Here is a 22,215-nt window from a genome sequence, read left to right on the forward strand (position 1 = left end):
GTCTAATCTAATAGACTGAACGTTACCCTTTCTATTCAATGACAGGTTGGCTACCCAAGCAAAGCTTTAAAAAAAAAAAACACTTGAAAAATAATATTCATGTTATACAATGAATTTTTTTACAAGGCAGTAACAATTTCAAAAAGAACAACTTGAATGATGGAAAAACCTTTAAGTTTCTTATTAAATAGTGGCTCTCAAATGTGGCGATATATCCTAGTAGCCTAGAGAACTTCAAACAATCCTATTGGATTGATTAAATTTCAGGAAACGTGTCCAGGTGTTGGATTAAATTCCAGGAAAAGTGTCCAGGTGTTGTACCTAGTACCTAGGCATGATGTTTAAAGCTCCTTGGGTGATTTCAATATGCAGACATCAATGTTTTAAAAGCTCCTTCCAACTAACTATCAGGGTAAGAAATCACCAAACCTGTTTTAGAGACAGGAATTATGTGCTTACTACAGAAGTCCATAATGGTTCACCATTATCCTCAACAAGGCCACAAATCAATTGTTTATTGACATTTCTGTTACTGGTTTATAAAGTTTTAAGTATACAAATATATTCATAGCAATTTTTAAAAATATGAATATTGACTTCCCCTAAGCAAAAACAAAACTCAGGGTCTAAGAATGTAGTTCAGCTGGTAGAATGCTTGTGAATCTTGCATGAAGTCACAGGTTTGATTCCCAGCCCCACATACACCAAGTGTGGCGACATGCACATGTAATACCCTGGGAGGTGGAGGAGACTCTGGAGTTCAAGGTCACACTAGGCTGCATAGTGAAGCAGAGACCAGCCTGTGGAACATGAGACCCTTAATTTAGAAGAACCACAAAGAAAACCCAGCCTATTTACCTGAAGATTACCACTGTTAAATAACTACTTTATATGTCTACATGTATTTGTATGTACATAAATATTAATACATTAATTTGACCACACAAGTCACAAAAAGAGCTGCTGAAATTTTAGTCCGACATACTACTTCATGGTCTCATCTGTGGAAGAAGCAAATCTTCTCTCCCACATGCTATACTTCTCACAGTGTATTATAGAGTCTTCTGAGATTGTTCAGGGACAGTCTAGATTTTAGTTTACTCTTTTGCTTAACAGCGTGCAGAGTAAAGTATTCGTTCTCAGTAAAAGAATGTTTTGTTGTGTATGGCTCTAAGCATTTAACAATTTAACGTTTTTGTTATTGTGCTCTGAGATAGCATCTCACTAAGACACCTAAGCTGGCTTTGACTTAGTGACCTTCCTGACTCTGCTCCATCTCCAGAGTGCTGAGAGGACAGGTGTGTCACTATGCCTGGTTGACATTATTCTTAGTAAGAACTCCACTCAGCATACTGTATGCTTTTATCTACATAAATATAAAGGATATCCTGTAGGTTGTGAAGTACCTCTCTTAAGAATATGAAAACTTTCAGGTGTTTTGGTATTCACTCCTCTGATGCAATGCTGCTTAGTTACAAACTTTTCCATAATGTATACAAGATTAACAACATATTTCTTTGATTTATATAAAAATATTACTTTAGCAAAATGATCTACAGGAACAATAATTTACATCAAATATATCTTGGGAGTACTTTAAATAGTTACAAGATGACTTTTAAAAAAATCAATAATACTCTGAATGTGCATTAAATATTACTGTTACTCATGCTGAAAGGCATAATGGCATCAAGAAGCCTTTTGCGGCTTTGTTATTTTCAGGACTGTTTCATTTTTAAAATCTGATCAATAAACCTGGAAGTGTGCAGAAGCACGTCACATAAGAGTTTCGTTCATGCCATTCAGATTCTCCTCAGAAGTCTTGCCGAGAACTCTGCCAACCATGTCCCTGCTCTTTTTCACAGGCACAGCTGCAGTTACCCAAAGCAACTGTTCATTCTTTGTTTGAATCAAAACCTTCAAGGAATATTTTCTATGTAACATGTAATATTACATAAATGTATAAATTGGATGTAGAGTACAAGCCTTTTTTTTTTTTTTTTTTGGTTTTTCGAGACAGGGTTTCTCTGTGTAGCTTTGCGCCTTTCCTGGAACTCGCTTTGGAGACCAGGCTGGCCTCGAACTCACAGAGATCCGCCTGCCTCTGCCTCCCGAGTGCTGGGATTAAAGGCGTGCGCCACCACCGCCCGGCGAGTACAAGTCTTTTGATGGTGCTATTATAAATGGCACTTTAATAAAAATCAAATGCTCAGGGGATAGGGAAATGGCTCGGCAGGTAACGTGCCCGCTGAACAAGGCTCCCTAGGATACATGTAAAAGTTAGACGGGCACATACGCAACTCTAGCTTTCTGGGAGGCAGAGCCGATTCCTGGAGTACACTGGCTGACAAGCCTCACTGAATCAATGAGCTCCAGTTCAGTGAGACTGTATCTCAGAAAACTGAGTAGAGAGCATCAAGACAGACATCCAACATCAAACTCTGGCTTCTGCACACACCTGCAGCATGTGTACCAGAGTGCTTATGTACACAAACTTACATGAACACCCCCACGCTCATTTTTAGCATACAGAGATATGGTTCAATTTGCATATTGTCCTTGTATCCTGTGAACCTGCTAAATTCACTTCTTAGTCCTAGAAATTTGAAAAACCTAGTTTGGGGGGGTTGTCTACTTATCACTTATAAATAGTTTCATTCGTTTCATTTACTGTACCAACAACATAGTTGTTTTTTTAATTAGTAGGCAGATGATTGAGGAGAAAGATGTTAGCACATATTCAAATAATGTCCCTAATACTGATAATACTAAGTGAATAAAGTAAACTTACAATGATCCAGGCTAACACCTCCTGTAACATAATAACATGATGTAATTTGACTTGATATACAAAAAGATTTCCTATGTTCTATAATATTTTCATCCAAAGATGCTTAATACCCATTTAAATGAGAAGATAGAGAAACGAGAATTGAGACATTACTCTTCAAAAGTGTTAAGATCAATGAGGTGAGAAAACTGTACAACCGTTTACAGATTAGTGGAGACTAAGTGTGCATGACAACTAAATGCCATGCCTTAGATTATAAAATGGAAAAGGCAGGCAATGCTGGAAAACCGGGAAATAGGAAGAAAGTATATACAGATGTTGGTCCATGTTCTTTGGGGAATGTTGTGAAATGGTACAGTCACTTGCATATACCTATATATACCCTTTCAATTCTTCCTGACACCGGCTTTACTTTAGTTTGGTCATATACACTTTTTATACAGACTAACTGATGCTCTATGGTATAGTGAATTGAAAGTTTTAAAAATAGAACTAGTTTGTAATTGACAAGATTGTAACTAAGAACCTTGATTTTCTCATCTAGAATATATTATTAACTGCAGAATGCCATTTTAAAGATTAAACCTGACAAAGTATGTAAAGCTCTATACTTCATAAAAACAATCAATACAACATAATCTCTCTTCATGTACATGCTATTTCTCTACATGGAAACTGTTATTAGTAGCATAAAATATTATTAATTCTTAAAATCATAGAAACAGAATGACATACAGTTAAATCTTTCCCATTTGTATTTAGTCATAAAACTTTTTAACATTATTTTACATGACTATTTACTTTCTATAGTAGATTTCCAAAAAGTATGTTGAAATTCTTCATTGAAAGTATTTAAGAGCACTTGCTGCTCTTCCAGAGGATCTGAATTACAGTTACATGTAACTCCAGCAACAAGGGACCCCTCTTCTAGGCGTCTCAAGCACCCACATGTGCACAGCACACACATACAGAAACACACATATACACAAATAAAAATAAGAATACATGTTTAGGTGCTGTAGAGATGGCTTGCAGTTAAGAGCACTCACTGCTCTTGCAGAGGACCTGAGTATGGCTCAGGCACCTACATCAAATGGCTCACAACCATCTGCAACTCTGCTCCAAGGTATCTGACCCCTCTTCTGGCCTCCACAGGCACCCACACTCACAGTACATACTCACACAAAGACATATACGTATATACTTAAGTATAAACAGTAATAAAAATTAATCCTTTCCAAAAAGTATTTACTACTGTCACAGTTCATATTGATGTCAGACAAGGCTGGTCATTTAATGAGGTGCTAGTTGCTCCAACACCAATGTTAAAAAAGACCATGAATTTTTAAGTTAAAATAAGTTTTATTTACTACACGTTCTGATATTTTCTCCTTCTCTTTTTTTCTTTTTAGAGTCCCCTTTCCTGAACAATTGTATCTACCCACCCTCTGTAGAGACTCTTTTAGAGCAAATGGAGACCATAATAGAGAAGGAACAACTTGACAGAAGACAGGGATCAACAGATGCTAGGGGTACATCTACATTACAGCTCCTTCATCTACATATTAGAGAACACCTTGGAAGAAGGAGCAGAAAGAGTGTAAGAGCCAGAATACCAGGAAGTCAGCTGTGAGAACTTCTCTCTAGAAATGGCTGCATAAACAAGGCAGGAATAATGACAATATCAATGGGCATGTTTACATGGAAGGGAATTTTCTGTTAGGGTCCCACCCCTTAAAAAAAAAAAAAAAAAAAACAAACAAACTCTAGACCAATGGCTGCTAGGAGAAGAATTAGCCTCTCCCAGGAATGAGCCCCATTATTGGCTATCCAATGCAGAACGATCAGCTCAGACACTCAAACACACACACACACACACACACACACACACACACAAATAGACTCAGCAGGTTGTGTGTGGGTATTTGTACATGCAGATACATACACATGTGTGTAACAATAATAACCAAAGAAAAAGAGGATATCAACTTGAGAGTAGGGTAGCGTTCAAAGAAGGCTAGCTGAGAGGGGATAGAGAGAGGGAAAGGAGGGGGCAAGTGATAGAATTCCATTTAAATTAAAAACATTTTAAAAAAGAGTTGAGATGTTGGGCTGGGTATGGAGACAGAGGCAAGTGGATCTATGTAAGTTTGAGGACAGCCTGGTCTAGACAGTGAATTCTGGGATAGTTAGAGTTGATTATATTAATTAGTCCCTGTCTCAAAAAAGCCAAAAACAATCTAAGTTGTCAAATACTGGAGAACTGCTATTTGGGAAAGTGTGTGAGAATTTTAGGGATGGGGGCTAGAAAGATATCTCAGCAGTTAAGAGCACTGGCTGCTTTTGCAAAGGTCTGGGTTCAGTTCTCAGCACTCACTGGCTGCTAACAACCATCCATAATTCTACTTCCAGAGGTTGCAGCAGCTTCTGCTGGCCTCCACAGACATTGTACATACATGGCACACAGACATACATGCAGGCAAGAGACACATAAACCTAAAATTAGTAAGATTTTGGGAACAACAACATAAAGTGCTATTTCAAAATACTAGAGCAACATGAAATTGATATAGTTGGCTTCAAAACTGACTTCAAAGAAGTAATTTGAATCTGACTACTAAGGAAGCCTTCAGGACCAGTGAGATGACTCAGTGATAAAGGTGACTGCTGCCAAGCCTAAAGGGCCTGAGTTTAATCTCCAGGCCCCACCTGGTGGAAAGAGAGAACTGACTGTTTCTCGAATGCTGTCTTCTAACCTCACACATATGCCATGGCATACTTACACCCACCTATGTAAGTAAAATCTAAATTTTTTTAAAAAGAAAGCCTCTTAGACAATATGACCGAAAAATGGCAAAAAAAAAAAAAAAGTCTACTGAGTAGTTTGTATCTGTTCCCTATACATCTCTAACTTTTCAATATGCAACTTAGAAAAAAAATTAAGTGTATTGATATTTTGCCTGTGTCTGTGTCTGGAGGCCAGAAGAGGTCATGAGATCTCCAGGAACTGGAGTTACCCATGGCTGTGAGCTGCCATGTGGGTGCTGAGAATCAAACCGAGGTCTTACAGAAGAGCAGCCAGTGCTTATAACTGCAGAGACATCTCTCCAGCCCCAGCAGGCAACTCTTGAGTTGAAACTTACTACTTTAACAAATTTCAAAATTTTAAGCTATGCTGTATCTTTTATAAACAAAGAACTCTGCTGGAATGCAAACACCAATCACCACAAGTAAAGGTATAGTTGAAATGTCACATCTAGACCACTGAAATGTTAACCTGTATTCACCGGAACTAAAACAAGATATTTGTACATTTCTTTAACAGAAAACTGAGATACTTATACACATTGCTTTTTTAAAAATGAGCTATAGCAGAATTATAGGCATTTAAGTCGTCTAAGACTTTTCTTCTAAACTGAACGCTACTAGCTCTTAAACATTCATGGCTTATTGTTGTTTAATACTTTGGTTTGTTAGATTATAGGAAATCCACTTTATATGGCTTTAATGTAGGGATCAGTACATTTTGTTTCTGCAAAGGGGAATAAATGTGGGTTTGGAGCCATATATCTGTTACAACTCTCGACTGTTGTGTTATTGTTTCAAAGTCACGAGAAAGACCTTTTAAAAATGGACATAGTTGTGTTCTAATAAAACTTTATAAAACTGGCTGAGGCTGAGCACAGTGGCACATGCCTATAATTCCAGAACTAAAAGTTGCCAGTAGAAATTTATGAGACCCCCATGTACTGGCTAGTTTTATGTCAAATGAAAAAATGCCTCCATAAGATCACAGGTAGGTTCTTAACTAGTCATCAATGTGGGAGGGCAGGCCCACTGTGGGTGGGACCCTCCAGACTGGGCTGGCCTCTGCCTCTGGGTTCCTGCTCAGTTTGAGTTCCTGTCTTGACTTCCCACTGTGAACTGTGACTCAGGGTATGCAAGCCTTCTTCCCCAAACTGCTTTTGGTCACAGCATTCCATCACAGCCAAAATGAAGACAACCCATATCAAAAACATAAAAACAGGCAAGCAGAATGTGGACAGTGGACCACAGTTTGCCGATTGATACCTGGTTTGGTGCAAAAAGCACAGAAAAGGACATTTCTAATTCTGTTATAAATGACTTTCTCTGCACCTCAATTTCCTAACCACCATGACAGGAAGGACAACATCACGCTCCGGGGTGCTCAGGACTACAAAGGCAGTGTCCCTTTGCCTGCATGTGTGTCTGCGCACCATGTGCATGCCTGGTGCCCGCAGAGCCAGAACAGGGTGTCTCCTGGGACTGGAGGGACAGATGATTGTGAGCTGCCATGTGGACATGGAGAACTGAACTCAGGTTCCCTAAGAGCACAAAGTACTCTTAACTACTGAGCCATCCTCTCCATCTCCCAGAGTGCTTATTTTAATGTCTGACACACAGTAGATACTTGGTGATTTTTCTATTATCAGCATTTTCCAGCAACTGTTTGTTAGTTGCTGCTTTCAAAGAAGTTAGTACTCATTCTCTTTAAAAAAGAAAAGAAAAGAAAAAAAGAAAATGAAACCTTAAAAAAAAACACCACCTCTGTGTTCTCTATCAAAATTATGTACAATAGGTAGTCTAGGCTTTGCTACTCACTGGGTATCTGACTGTTAAAAGGAACTTCTTTTTCAATTGTATTCAATTTCATTACTTTTCTATAGTTCTCTCCTATGTATCTGCACAAAGAAGTACTAAGTGAAAGGGACAGAGTTGGTAAGCAGAAGGGAGGAGCAGTGAGCAAGAAAGTCTGAATGAGAAATAATGCTAAAAGCAAAGGCTGGAGCTTAGCTTGCCGACTGCTTACTAGGTTGGAATCGAGTGTAGCTTCATCCTTATTAGCTTCCTAGAAGTTCATGTGTTCCAAAAAGTGTACAGTAAAATTTCTCAGTCTTTAGAAAGTATTATGAAAATGAACTAGGAAGTCTTTTAAAGAAGAAAGTAACCTCCCTGTAATATACACTATAGAACTCAAATTAACTTTGCTGTTCGCGTCATATTATGGTAGCATTTGAAATAAAATGGCTACACAAACACAACAGTATTATCAGAGTAATAATTAAAAAACTGATTATCTTTAGTCCTTAAATCTTTTCAGTAATCAGGAAAAGGAGATAATCTAATGTATCCTGGCTCTTTCAGGGCACCTTTTGGACCAACATAGCTTTCATAGTGTGTAAAGGATATGGTTAGAAAAGGGAGAAATTAAAATGCTGGGAAAAGCAGCAGCTGACTGATGCTCTTTGCCAAATGGGAAAATGGCATGCTGTCCACAAGGGGGAAACTGCAAGCCTGGGATACAAGTGCTGTAAGAGACAACCCTCTTTCCATCCCTACTCATACACAATTGTCTCAAAGGATCACAGCCTAGCTCATAAGCAAATTCAGAAATGGAAATTTTTCTAAAGTAGTACTTAGCCTTTGTAAATTGATTTTTCAGATACTCCAATATTGCTTGTTCTATTTTATCTTCCTTGTTGATTATTTTTCAAACTCTGAATTTGGAACTAAATATACTGACTAATATTTCAGGCTCTAATGCTATCTGGTGCTATCAGCAAAGAATTTGATTTTGGTAATTTTAGCATTTCTGATGATTCAGCAATGTTTTCATATTTTTAAATATTATATTGTTTTTAATTTTAAAATAAGTGCAGCCCAGCAGTGGTGGCCCACACCTTTAATCCCAGCACTCAGGTTGTATTCATTATTATTTTATGTGTATGGGTGTTTTAGCTACCTTGTGTGTCTGTGCACCTCTTACATGCAATTTCCACAGAGAGCAGAAGAATGTCCCAACCTCCAGAACTGTAGTTATGGATGGTTCTGAGCTGCCACTGGGTGCAGGGATCCAACCCAGGGGGTTTCTATGAATGAGCTGCCAGTGCTCTTAACTGCTGAGCAATTTCTCTAGCACCCATCCAACCCTTCAAAATCAATAAATCTTACTAGCTCTATTGTGTTCTCCACTGTAAAATAGTCTTAAAATTATTACTGTTCTAGGAGAAATCTAGTATTACACTGTGTCAGAGTGCAAAACACCTCACTCAAAAGAACCTTTTCTCTTATTCAGTGCTCTGCTCAACCTAAGAGAATTTATTAGGTTGAATTGAGTTGACATAATAATTTCAGCCTTATTTGTCTAAGGACATAGTACTGTATTATACGGGAAAAGCTGACACAGCAAATTTGGGACAGCTATCTTTAAGAGGTCAGCCACAAGCCCTGTGCTGGTATTGCGTTTGTTGGATTTCAGAATGTCCAATCATTTCTTCATTACAGTGGTTCAGGGTGCCTAAACTGCTTATTAAAAAACAATGTAATATGGGGCTGGAGAGAGGCTCAGTGGTTAAGAGCACTGGTGGCTCTTCCCGAGGACCCGGGTTCAATTCCCAGCACCCATTATGCTAGCTCACAACTGTTTGTAGCTCTAGATTCAGCAAATCTGACACCCTCACATACATAAAACAATGCACAGAAAAAAAAAATCACTTTAAAATGTTATTTTATTAATGTTAAAAAGAAAAAAAATGTAGTAAATTGAGGAAATGGTTTAGCAAGCAGAGGTACTTGCTGCCAGGCCTGACAACTTCCACATGATAGTGTAAATACTTTAAGAAGTGTAAGATCTGTAAGAAGTGAAGTCAATATAACATGAGAAACAATCTCTAGGTATCAATATACTTTTAAAGTTGGGTGAGCTTTTATGTACTTTTTTTATATTCATTTACTTGGGTATGTCTGCATGACTAAATGAGTGTTGGCACACCTGGAGGTCAGAGGGCAACCCCTGCGGGGTCTGTTCTCTCCTTACACCATGTAGGTCACAAAGACTCAACTCAGGTCATCAGGAGTAGAGGCAAGCACATTTACCGGCTGAGCCATCTTGCTGGCCTTACTTTTAAAGTCTTAAAAACCAGGCTGCTAATAAGCTCTTATGAAATGAAATGCATGACCCTTAGAAGCAGATGATTTTCCAACCTGATATACATACTTTTGCAGGGTCAATATAGACTCTAGGTTGGTAAGATTAAAAGAGTTTAAGATGGGCAGGTATGATGGCTCAGCAGAAAAGAACACTGGCTGCCAAGTCTAACAAACCAGATTCAATAGCCGAGACCCATATAATAGAAGCATAGTGGTGTCTTGCAAGTTGTCTTCTGACCTCCACAATATATGCTATGGTGCACATGCACACATAGAAGCAGATAAATAAATGTCACTAAAAAACATTTTAAAAAAGAGCTTAAGAAAGCCTGCTGTCATTTGAACTCAGAACTTGCTGTTGGAAAAGGCTATGCTAATATTTCTACAACTATGAATTTACAGGTCATAACTGTCTGGTCCTGACTAAAGCTAAAACCTGTCACTGTCTGACACAGGGCTATTCCAGCCTCCGCATGCACTCTGCTGCACTGAAAACAGGCAGAGGCTCAGTGAATGGAACACAGACTCTGAGGCTGTAGCAGGATTTAGGACACTCCTCTATGGGCCTTACGCCATGGAAAACATCAATGGATGTCAGCTGGATTGCCTGGGTCATATCCAAATGCCACAGGAAAGGGCTGGTTCTCTGAAGAAATGATCTGTACTGGGTTGCTGATCAATTTGTATTCCTAATACAAGACTAACAGCATTCTTGACTTGTCATTCTTGTAGTTGGGGTGGGACCATAACAAGAAGTATGACCCTATGGCTTATAAACACCCTGTCAGAAGCTATCCTAATGAAAAGGAGTATTTCTCCTTTTATAGAAAAACTTAATTTTAGGTAAAGGAAGAGTTTTAATCTGGGAGGAAGTACCCACAATCTATAGAAAGTATATTGAACAAACAGGATATGAATTTAACAGGTACATGATCTAAAAGAACATACAATATGATTGCATTTGCAATATAATTTTAATGTTTAATTCACTCATTTTACAAGATGATATTCATAGTCCTTTATAAAAAAAAAAAAGGAGCTACAAATATCTTCCTCGATTGTATTCTAATTCATTTTTAAGTACCTAGCAACTGTTAAATCCTTTCTCTGGCAAGAGTAACTCAACTATTCTGAAGAAATTCCCTCTACCACAATTATGGCATGGTTTATTGGACACTTACTGAAGGAGTACAACAATTCACTGGAGAAATAATAGTTTTCCAAAAACGCATACTGAAACAATTCAATGTCCACATGAAAAAAAAAAAAAAAAAAAAAAAAAATCCTTAGGCAGAAGCACAGCTCAGTGGGGAGGTGTCTTGCACAGAAAGATCACAAACATTCTCCTTTGGCCCACCTTTTCAGGACCTGCTCTTATCTGATGAATAAAACAGAAACACACAAGGGAAATCATCCCTTCATCTTCTCATAACCAAGCTTATAAATTACCTTGCACTTGAACTTGTTTCCCTCCTCTCTTCCTGTTTCAATGAAAGTATATCCCCTGCAGAACAAAGACACAGTTCCATATTTACCTGTGGATAGCCTTCCTTTTTCAATTCTTTCATGTGCCTATCTCGTCCACAGTACCAATTCCTTAGAATCCAGAAATGATGCTGATCTGAACATGTTCTATTACTATCTATCTTAAGAAAAAAAACTCCCTCGCAGGATGGCCTTCTCAGTAAACACTCGGTCAAGTGTATATCTATACTGGGGGGAAAAAAAGTGTATTTGAACCCTTCCCAAAAGCTCACACTGGAGTCAAATTCCAGCCATACTGATGAAGTGAACAAACAGTTCTTAAAAGATGAAATACAAAATGGCCAATAATGTGGAAAAACTGTTCAACATCACTAGACATCAGGGAAATATAAAATAAAACAACCCTGAGATGCCATCCCCATCCTGCAGTCAGACTGGCACTCATTAAGAAACGAACAACAAATCTTGGTGAGGATGCAAACAAAACTGAACTCTTATTTGCTGCTGGTGAGAATGTAAATTAATCCAACCACCACAAAATCAGTATGAAGGCTCCTCAAAAGACAAAAATTACATCTATCATATGACCCAGGTATTTACTCCAAGAATTCCAAGTCAGCATCACAGAGATACTTGTACATTGTTGTATTATTATTCACAATAGGTAAATTATGGAATCAACCTAGCTGTCTGTCAACAGAGGAATGGACAAAGAAGTTATGTACATTTATAATGGAATTTTATCCAACTATGAAGAAGCACACGTGTCATTTGCAGGGAAATGGATGCAATTGGAGATTATTGTGTTAAATTAAATCAGACTCAGATAAATATCATGCTCTCTCTCATTTATAGATTTTTAGATGATATATAAATACATCAAACCATGTATGTATATATGGCATGGAAAGAGAAGTGAAATTGTTTAGGAGAATGAAGGGACTAATGGGAGGTATGAGGCTATGTGTGTGCTGTGAGGACAAAGTCAGGTACAATATGTCCTTAGGAAAGCCAACATAATGTATAATCAATATATGCCCAAAAAAGAATAAGCAGTCTACATCCAATTAGCATATATATTGCTGATAACAAGAATTATCACCTAGGAACCAATTCATTACATTCTGATGTTTCACCAGGCTTTTATACTAACTTCTAAATATGTATACACATACATACACATACACATTTGTATTCAAGAAATGAGAGATGTGTTCACTTCAATATTCATGTCTTTATTTCAAAGAGGACGAGAACACTTGGATCAGATCATCACTGATATCTATGTAAAGTAACCAAATAAACATAAAAAGGGCTGGAAGTGGCTTATTAGCTAAAAGCGTTCGCTCCCCAAACATGATAGATAGTCTGGTAACCTGAGATCAACCCCTGGAATCAATTTAAATGAGGAAGGAGAGAATCCACCCCACAAAGGTGTCCTCTGAACTTTATATGAGCTACAGGACATGAGTGCCAGCCCTCAACACATATACACATCATATACACATATAAACAATAATAAAAATAATAAGAATTATTTTTGAGACAGGGTCTCACTATGTAGTTCTGGTTGGTCTTGAACTCAAAAATATCCAACTGCCTTTGCCTCCTGAGTGCTGAAATTAAATGCACGTACCACTACACCCAGCTAACAAATATTTTTAAAGAAAAAAACAACCCTGTAAAAGACTGCAAATTTACATACACTTTCAAATCAACAACTGAGCTTTGTTCACCTCTGAAGAAATGAAACTTGTAGAAGCGGCGGCACAGGGCTCTAACCCTGGCATTCAGGAGGCTAGGAAAGGGGCTTCCAGGAGTCTGAAAGCAGGAATAAGTTAAACAGTGAGCTTCATGAGCTGGGGAGAGGAGAGGGAAGGAGGAGGAGGAGAGGAGGGAGGGGAGAAGGGGAAGAAGAAGGGAAGAAAGGAAAGAGAAAGGAAAATAGGAAGAAACAGATACAAGTTCTATGTTTAATATCGTGGAGTTAGATTTCAGATGGTAATGAAAACGTTCTTAAACACGTGTGCAGAAGTGAACTTCTACAAAGACCAAACCCCTGAGTTTATAACAAGATGATCATGGTAAGACTTATCTTTGCGGTATATGCACTGTCTCTCATTTATTTCTCACAATCCCACCTGCATTGTACGATAAACTAATAAATACTAAATAGGCTCTAGAAGCTTAGTTGTTTTGAAAAGGTTTATGGTAAACTGAGGAAATTCTAGAGAAAAGTCTCATTTAGACTCCAAAAGGCTTTCCCATTTAGAGTCTATCATATGTGTAGATGTTTGAATCTTGGTTAGCACCTAGAAGAAGCATCTATATTCCCATACATCTTTATTTGTTGATACTGAATCTTAAGTGTTAGATACATTTTATTGCTATAGGAACCAAATACAAAGTTTTTCTCAGGCTGACTGTTACCAAGGCCACAGACCTAAACTATCTCCAATTAGAAACTCTCTAGTATCAGAAAACAAAACTTGAATCCCATGTCTGCTTAGCTTTGGATTTCATTTTATATTCCATACATCTTAATGAAGTAGTGAAGGACCACAGAGGAATATATGGTCTGTATGATTAACAAAATTATGAAGATTTGAGTCTTAATCCACCGCTGCTACACTATATCCTGAATAGATGGAGCAAAGTGACCTTAAGTGCTACAGTGACTCTTTCCAATTGAAAAGTTAGGATATAACTCAAAATACAGTCTGACAACAGGGCAAATTACTTGAAAAATCTAAGGCATTGTGGTATTTATATCAAGTACACAAATTTCAACACTTGTTGGCCAAAAGAAACTGAATTAAGGGCAAGACCCCTCTGTAGAACCTAACTGCTCCAAATAAAGAAGCTAAGAAACACTGGCTACACAGAACTAAAGTCTATGAAAGGCTCAACTACCATGGCCCCAAAACTCTCAATTCAGGTTAAAAAGGTGGAAATCAGTGTTGATTTTTCTTGAAAAACATGAAAAAAAAAAAAAAAAGCTATGACATTGCTGTAACTTCTGATAAAAAGGCACCTAAATGCAAGATCTTACTATGAGTGTTAGAAAGCACCACAGTCAATGATAGTAATCAATAATGCATATACATCACAGGGGATGAAAAGATGTTTAATCGTTCCCCAAAATAACACATAAAGTTAGGAACTACAACTTATGCAAGGGGTAAATGTTACTCCCTCCCAAAAAGAATCAGTAATTTCAAATACAAACAAAAGGCATAAAACAATGATGTTTATTTGTTTGTTTTTTGAGACAGAGTTTCTCTGTGTAGCTTTGTGCCTTTCCTGGAACTTGCTTTGTAGACCAGATTGGCCTCGAACTCACAGAGATCTGCCTGCCTCTGTCTCCCGAGTGCTGGGATTAATGGAGTGCACCACCACCGCCCAGCAAGACAATGATTTTTTTAAATGAGAGAAACAGAACAATTAAATATTCAAAGTAAAAATTTAGATGTGATTTTCAAGTTAACTTCTCAGAAGAAAGCTATATTTTTTTTAGAAATATAAACTCATAGGGGGGAAGTACTTTTGGACCACCTACCACATGTCAAGTTATTCTAGAAATGGGGAAATCCCGCAGAAAAAGCAACCGAATCACAGTCCCATAGAGTTTCCACTTTACACATGGTAACATAAGGTGTCATTTCCAAGCTATCAAACTAGGAAAGGGAGAAGGTTGCAATGCTTAAGAGTAATCAGGGAAGACTTTACCAAGTGACATCTGAGTTTATAAAGAGCTAAAGGAGGGAGTCAGGCACCATGCCCAGGTAAAAATACTCCAGACAAAAAGAACAACTGTGGATGTTCAAGTACAGAAAGGGGCCAGACTGTGGTGAGGAGAGTGAGGAAGAAGTCAGAGGAAAGGTCTTGGAAGCTTTCTTTGTATTACTTCATTCTCATTCTGGGTGGAAAAGGAAAGCCACTGGAAGCTTTTTGCAAGGAGGGAATGAACTGTTACATTTAACCTGGCTGGCTGATTGATGGGGTGGGGCAAAAACAAGAAACAGGAGACCATTTCTGAAGTAGCTGTAGTAATCCAAGTGAAAGCAGCGACAGTGAGGAGCACCCTCCAACTCGGGATGTACTCTGCAAGTGAGAGCAGAAGGAGTTTGCCATCAACTCCACAGTGGAGTAAGAGTGGGAACAGAGTAAGAACGACTGCAGCTCTGTGTCATGGCACCTGGAAGGATGGAGGGACGAAGGTGGGAGACTGCAGGCAGCACAGTTTAAACGACAAGTGGGAGAGCTACTTATATGTGAGGTACTCACAGATATCGCGTACGGTATACACAGTGAGGTACTCACAGATATCACCTACGGTATACACAGTGAGGTACTCACAGATATCACCTACGGTATATACAGTGAGGTACTCACAGATACCGCATACAGTATATACAGTGAGGTACTCACAGATATCGTGTACGGTATATACAGTGAGGTACTCACAGATATCATGTATAGTATATACACAAACAAATATTCAGACAGATGCTGAAGTGAAAAGTCTAAACTAAAGATAAGATTTATCAATTTGCAATGTATAGACAGAATTAAATTGCTTTTATAAAATATTATATAGAGAAGATTTTGGCCTGGTTAAGCATTTGGCTGGTTAAACATGTGGCTGGTTAAGCATTCAGGCTTTTGAGCAGTAATTCAGCTGAGACCCATTCCGGATGAGGACTCAGAGGCCTCCAGTCTGAGGAGACAAGACCAGCTGAGGATCCGGCGAGGTGAGATAGCTGTGGCTTGTTCTGTCTCTCTGATCTACCAGCATGGACCCCAATAACTGGCCTCAGGTTTGATTTTATTAATAAGAACTTTGAAGATTCATGCTACATCTGGCGCCCAACATTCGTGTTACGAATTCATGAAAAAGCTGTTTGCCTGTGGCCTTATGAGCCCCAGCTCAGGCCCAAGCTACACTCAGCCGGTTGTGGTGGCGCACGCTGGTTGGATTTGCTGAAGGAGGCAGAGGCAGGAGGATCCCGAGTTTGAGGCCGGCCTAGGAGGTTTGGGAGAAGCTTTGGCCCAGACTGAGACACAAATAGTGGTGGGACCATGGAAGCAGTGGCTACTGCTCCACGTTGCCAGCTCCCTCTCATCATGTTGGTGACTGCAGTGATGCTGCTACCTGGGACGAAGGGTTTACTGCTGCTGGTTCAGAGAAGAATTGCTAGGACCATCGTGTTACAAGAAATCATCAGCAAAGGTCAGTTTGGAAAAGTTTGGCAAGACAAATGGTGGGGAGAAATTGTTGTGAAGATTTTCTGTTCTAGGGAAGAATGTTCATGGTTCCGAGAGACAGACATTTATCAGACTATGATTGCTCCAAACCACAGAGGAGGCGGGGGGGGGGGGGGGGGGGGGGGGGGGGGGGGGGGGGGGGGGGGGGGGGGGGGGGGGGGGGGGGGGGGGGGGGGAGGAGTCTGCAGGAAACCATGACCACACCTAACAGCAACTTTGAAATCTTCAAAAGGACTATGGTAAAGCCATTAAGCTGATTAACACCACGAAAAGATCTGCTTTGGACTACAAACTGGTCAGGACAATTTCGAGAGGACTAGCTGAGATGATTCAGCCTGACAGACTACTTGAACAAGGACTTGAAACAAGCCCTGAACTTTCCTATTATGCAGAGACTGGACAAATGATACAGGACTTGATGATTAACCCAAAAATTTTCTTTTCAAGATTCCCTAAAGATATCTTCACCCCTAGAAAGCAAAAAGAAAAAGAGAATAAGATATGAGATAGATCATTGAATCTACTGAGAAAAAAGGTAAAGAAATAATAGGATAAATAGGTAGATCATTGAATCTACACTGAAGAAAAAGGGGAAGATATAAAAATGACAAAAGGTAGACTACTGAATGTATTATGAAAAGAAAAAAGAGAATATGGATATGATAAGGAAAAAAGGGAGATTATGGAATCTACTTTTTTAAAAGGAACTACTTGTTTTAAATAAGATAAGTAATGAAAATTTTATGGTCTGAGTTTATCAGATGTAACTGGACATTGTTAATATATATAATGGAGTTTTTATCTGAATCTGTCAAATGTTAATGGACTAGACATCATTAATGTAATTTTTGTCTGTATATATTGCATATACTTATTGAAGATAGTTTTTCTTGTATTAAAAAAATATTATATAAAGTGGCTTACTTCTCTTATAAAGTTTTCCAATTTAAAAAGCTAAGATTTTATCTTAACTGTCTAATGAACTATATTCATTATTTAATACACATGTTAAGTGAGAGCCAGAAAATCAATTATGGAGACAGAAATATAAATAACCCAAGTTAAAGTATTAAAGGGTATGGATAGGGAAAGTATATAAAACATCAAAACAAAGTCAATATGAGTTTCAAGTTACAAAATAGAACACTGACATCATGGCATGTGCTATATTTTTAAAAAATGGTCCTTAATGCGTAGCTGATGCTACCTAGATCCCAAAGGAGAACTCACTAGACAGATGGGTCTCTTTAAGTCATATTCTGGCCAGCAGACAAATGACTCTCCCAAGTAAATGGGCCTGTGCTCTGTCCCTTTCACTCCAGCATATCCTGCACATGCTACTACATTAATCCGCCTATGTCCACGTGTAACAGGTAAAGAAACTGCTTGCTGAAAGAACACTGGCTCCTCATTTGGGTCCACAAGATAACTAAAAAGAATCAGGAGAAAAGTCTGGCATCTCTGTCTTCCTTGTATACCTGTCACTTTCTTTGGGTCAGATTCCTGCTCAGCTCTATGTAGACATATTAATCACTTAAAGACTATCTGTCTAAAAACTGATAATAAACAGTGAATTAGTCCTGCATTTATCTAACCAGTCTCATTCCCTTTCAAGGCTGAAAGCACAAAGAGTAATTAAAGTATTTTCTGTCATTCTTTATGAAGCCCTGTTCCATCTCAGCCTGCCCTCACTGGCCTAAACCTACAGTCACCTTGGTCTGCAGGAACAGTGAAGCCTTAGACAGACCACCCAAGGATGGAAACCGAGGCTGCTTCTCACTAGCAACAGGAAATACCTGCTCAAATGATGAGGACTTTTCCAGAGTCCTTTACAGAAATGGAACAGAGATATACAAGCCACTAGAGCAGTCTGACCAAGAACACTGCTCTTACAGAGGACCTGAGTTCAGCTCTCATCACTCACATTGGGCAGGCCCCAACTACTTATAACTCTGGCTCCAGGGGATTTGCTCCTCTTTTCTTGCCTCTATGAACACCTGTACACATGCATAAATTTAAATCATTTTTAAAAATAAAATTGTACATCAGAGTTCTTCATCTAAAGCACAAAACAGAGAGAAATGAATTGAGAACTTTCTTCAATTCTCCAAGTGGCATTCTAGTAACATAGGGAGAAAGATTTAACTTCATACATTAGATAACAGAAATCCTAGCAGCACCTGGGAACTTGTTGGGAAGGAACATCAGGCCCCCACCTGGATGCCCAGAATCAGAAACTCAGGAATGGGGCCCAGTGTTTTGTGTACTAATAAGCTATCTAGATGACTCTGATACATGGCCAACTTGGAGTCTAGCTTAGAGCACTAAGGCTCAGTTTCCTCAAGGAATCAGATGAAAAAGACTATTGGACTATATAATCCTTGAGCACTGGAACCTTATTTTCTACCTTCTCTTGCCTTATATATCTGATATTTAACACATGGAGTTTTTGAGTCGTTAAGAAAAATCAGATGTTCCCACTTCCTGAGTTGCCCTACTTCTCACCATTATATGATATCAAATTATCAGTCTAAACTTTATTCCCACTTCTTAGTCCTCCACATTATATATAAAGTTGTTTTTCCACTCAAAGTATCATGTAATATGCTTTAGTGTTAAATCTGTGGAAGCCCTGTCAAATCAAGTTTGGGGTAGAAGTTTCATGTGCCAACATTAGTCCCACCCATACCAAGCACGCCTCTTTTCAGAAGTAGAGAGAACCTGAGCTGAGCTGAAATAGCTATTCTATTTAAATGGTTTGGTATATTTATTTAAATGATTAGTTAGGAAGAGAAAATCATCTTTATTTTTACAATTGCTTTGGGGAATTGAACATATCATCAAAACTACCAATGCCTCACTTCCTTATTGGCAACAGTGCACTCCCTCCTCTGATTCCTTATTCATAACATTAATAAATGCCACTCAACTGTCCAATGGCATGGCATACCAGGCCAGCATCTTGTCTTCCACTGTCTTATCAGTTCAATACTAAGTTTCTCAGAAACTAATCTCAGCATGTGAACAATAACTGCTTCATTCATGTAATGTGGCAATTTTCTGGCCAACACTTATCTTCCTATTATACTCCATCCCACACAGAGAGTGCCTGTAGAAAATCAAGAGTAGAGCTGGTTGATACTTTCTGTCCCCAACTGAAAACTATTTTAATTATATTCTAACTTTTTTACAAGATTTCTGAGGAAGAAGCAACATGAGATAATAAGGGGCCAAGGGGAAGGCAATATAGAGTACATGGAAAAGAACATGGGTTTGAGAATATTGGACTTAATGGGCTCAAAAATTTTTTAAAAACTTGTAAAATTACATTTATTTATATATGTGTACACATGCTTTTTGAGGTTATGTAGACTGTCAAAGAACAACTTTCCTTCCACCATATAATTTCTGAGGAATGACCTTGCTTTGAGAGGCATGGTGGCAAACAGTATCTAACCAGTCCTGAACTCAAGCCTTGATTCAAGCTCTGTTTATAAGACAGGAGCCACAGTACTATTATACTAGCTTATACTGCTGATATCCAGGCTATATTATAAGACACAAAGTCTTTGAGAATAGGCATATATTTATACACACATTCAATATTTAATAACTACAGGAACATATTTTAATATATCAGATGAACTTCTTTCTAGAACCCATACCTAATTATGTTATAACCAGATTAACTTTACCAAACAAAAAAAAAAAAAAAAAAAAAACCCATGATCTTGCCCAGTTCTATTTTAGACTATTATAAAGGCAGCTTGCCCTAAAGAAAATTCCCTACAAAAGCTAGCACTTAAAAGCCATTTTCACCATGAGGACTCTGGATCATAGCTCCCCAACCCTTCACTAAGTTATAGGATGTCTATCTTGACCATAGGATGAGCTTCCCACCTAAAACTGGACTAATGTGTTTATCTGCTTTCCTGGTGATGTGCAAATTCCTGGAGAACAAATGCCATATCCCACTCAAGGCTAGCTCCTTTGTCTTCATGGTGCTAGAGGTTAAACTTAGGGCTCTACCCCTGAGCCTTGTTCAGTTTTTATAAATACTTATATTTATTATTTGTGTGTGTGTGTGTGTGTGTGTGTGTGTGTGTGTGTGTGTGAGAGAGAGAGAGAGAGAGAGAGAGAGAGAGAGAGAGAGAGAGTAAGAGAGTGAGAGACAGAGACAGAGACAGACAGAGACAAAGCGCACATGCCACATGTGTGTAGGTAGCCATCGTGGCCAGAAGTGAGTAAATGATTTTTAAAAATTTATTTATTTTTATTTCATGTGCATTGGTGTTTTCCTCCATGTATGTCTGTGTGAAGGTGCCAGATCCCCTGAAAATGGTGTTACAGACAGTTCTGAGCTGCCATGTGGGTGCTGGGAATTGAACCTGGGTCCTCTGGAAGAGCAGCCAGTGCTCTTAACTGCTAAGCCATCTCTCCAGCCCTAGCCTTATTCAGTTTTATACTCACTGTATATTATACTTGCACATAAAATTCTTTAAATTAACATTTATTGTGTACAATGATAAATTTCTGTGTTCTCCAAAATATCAGCTTCCAATTTGATAATATAGCCAATCATGTTCATCTCTCTGTTTGTAAATAACTTAGTGTGTGTGGGGGGGACATGAAAACCTTTTAAGCACAGCAACTCAAAAGATTATAGATAAAAATTCCAAGTTCCTAATTTAAATGTAAATTTGTGTCACATGAAGCCAAATCTGCATTATTTTCTAAAAGAAGAGAAAAAAAATAACTCAAAAGAACTTGTCATGGGGGTGTAAGAGGGCAGGACTCTTTTGTCTTGGCTCCATTATAAAGATTACTAGATATGACACTGTTACAACACCCAGAGGCATGGATGATGACAGAAGAAATAGATGCTGCTACTCAGCCTGGAATGTCACCGTAAGGCCACAGGTGCTGAGATAGGATGACTAACCAGAAAGACAAATGAGCATGTATTACAGACAGCACTGTGGAGCCACGGTCCTGCCCCAGACAGTCTACATCTGATTTCTCACTATTTAGGAAACATCCTGTAATTTGTTGTTTGTTTGTTTTGTGAAATTAGGAACGTAACTCAGCCTTGGTTATACAATAAATGTAAGGCCAGACTGGAAAATGACTCAAACAAACCAACCAAAAGGGGTATGTGTATGAGTGTATTACATGTGTGTGCATATACAAACCATCCATCCTAACCATGTTCAGTAAAAAGGACTAGAAAGCACTCATACTCCAGCAACAAAGAGCATGAGTTCCCAGTTCTTTGTTATAAATACCTATCATCTTTACAAACCAAAAAGCAAAAGCAGGCTCCTTGTGGAAACGGCTGATTTCAGGGGTAAAGCAAGCAAAGCACAAGATGAATCAGGAACAATTTATTCTGCCAGAAAGGAAATGCAGAGTGAACCAGATAGGAGCATGATAGATGGATGGGCACAGCAGCCAGTTTAAAGATGCCCCCCGACTGAACTGGGGACGACTGAAACAGCACAGTGAGTGAATACAGTAACAATTCACAACATCTCACACAAAGTCAAAGCCTTTTAATCTCGACTCTTAGTTAATAAAAAGAGAAAAGAGAAGCAGCTTTCAATAAAACATCAACTAGTACATGCAGAGAGACAATGGAAATAAACAGTAATTGCTAATCATCATAAAATTGATTAATTTAGGTAGGGGTCATCAATGACACCAAGGCCAGCAAGTGAAGA

General features: G+C 38.5%; 1 protein-coding gene across 6 annotated transcripts in view; it reads right to left on the bottom strand.

The window, feature by feature from the left end:
* Positions 1-22,215, bottom strand: part of Ankib1 (ankyrin repeat and IBR domain containing 1) — a 115,373-nt gene that overhangs the window by 89,069 nt on the left and 4,089 nt on the right. The window contains exon 1 of one of the 6 annotated variants that reach the window (XM_028862752.2): positions 11,192-12,735. The exons of the other annotated variants lie outside the window; for them this stretch is intronic. The gene's annotated coding sequence lies outside the window, so the exon portion shown is untranslated. Of the gene's footprint in view, positions 1-11,191; positions 12,736-22,215 lie in introns of those variants that run through there. 6 annotated transcript variants of the gene reach the window in all.

This window comes from Peromyscus leucopus, chromosome 3, assembly GCF_004664715.2.
Source record: "Peromyscus leucopus breed LL Stock chromosome 3, UCI_PerLeu_2.1, whole genome shotgun sequence".
NCBI classification, from domain to species: Eukaryota; Metazoa; Chordata; class Mammalia; order Rodentia; family Cricetidae; genus Peromyscus; species Peromyscus leucopus.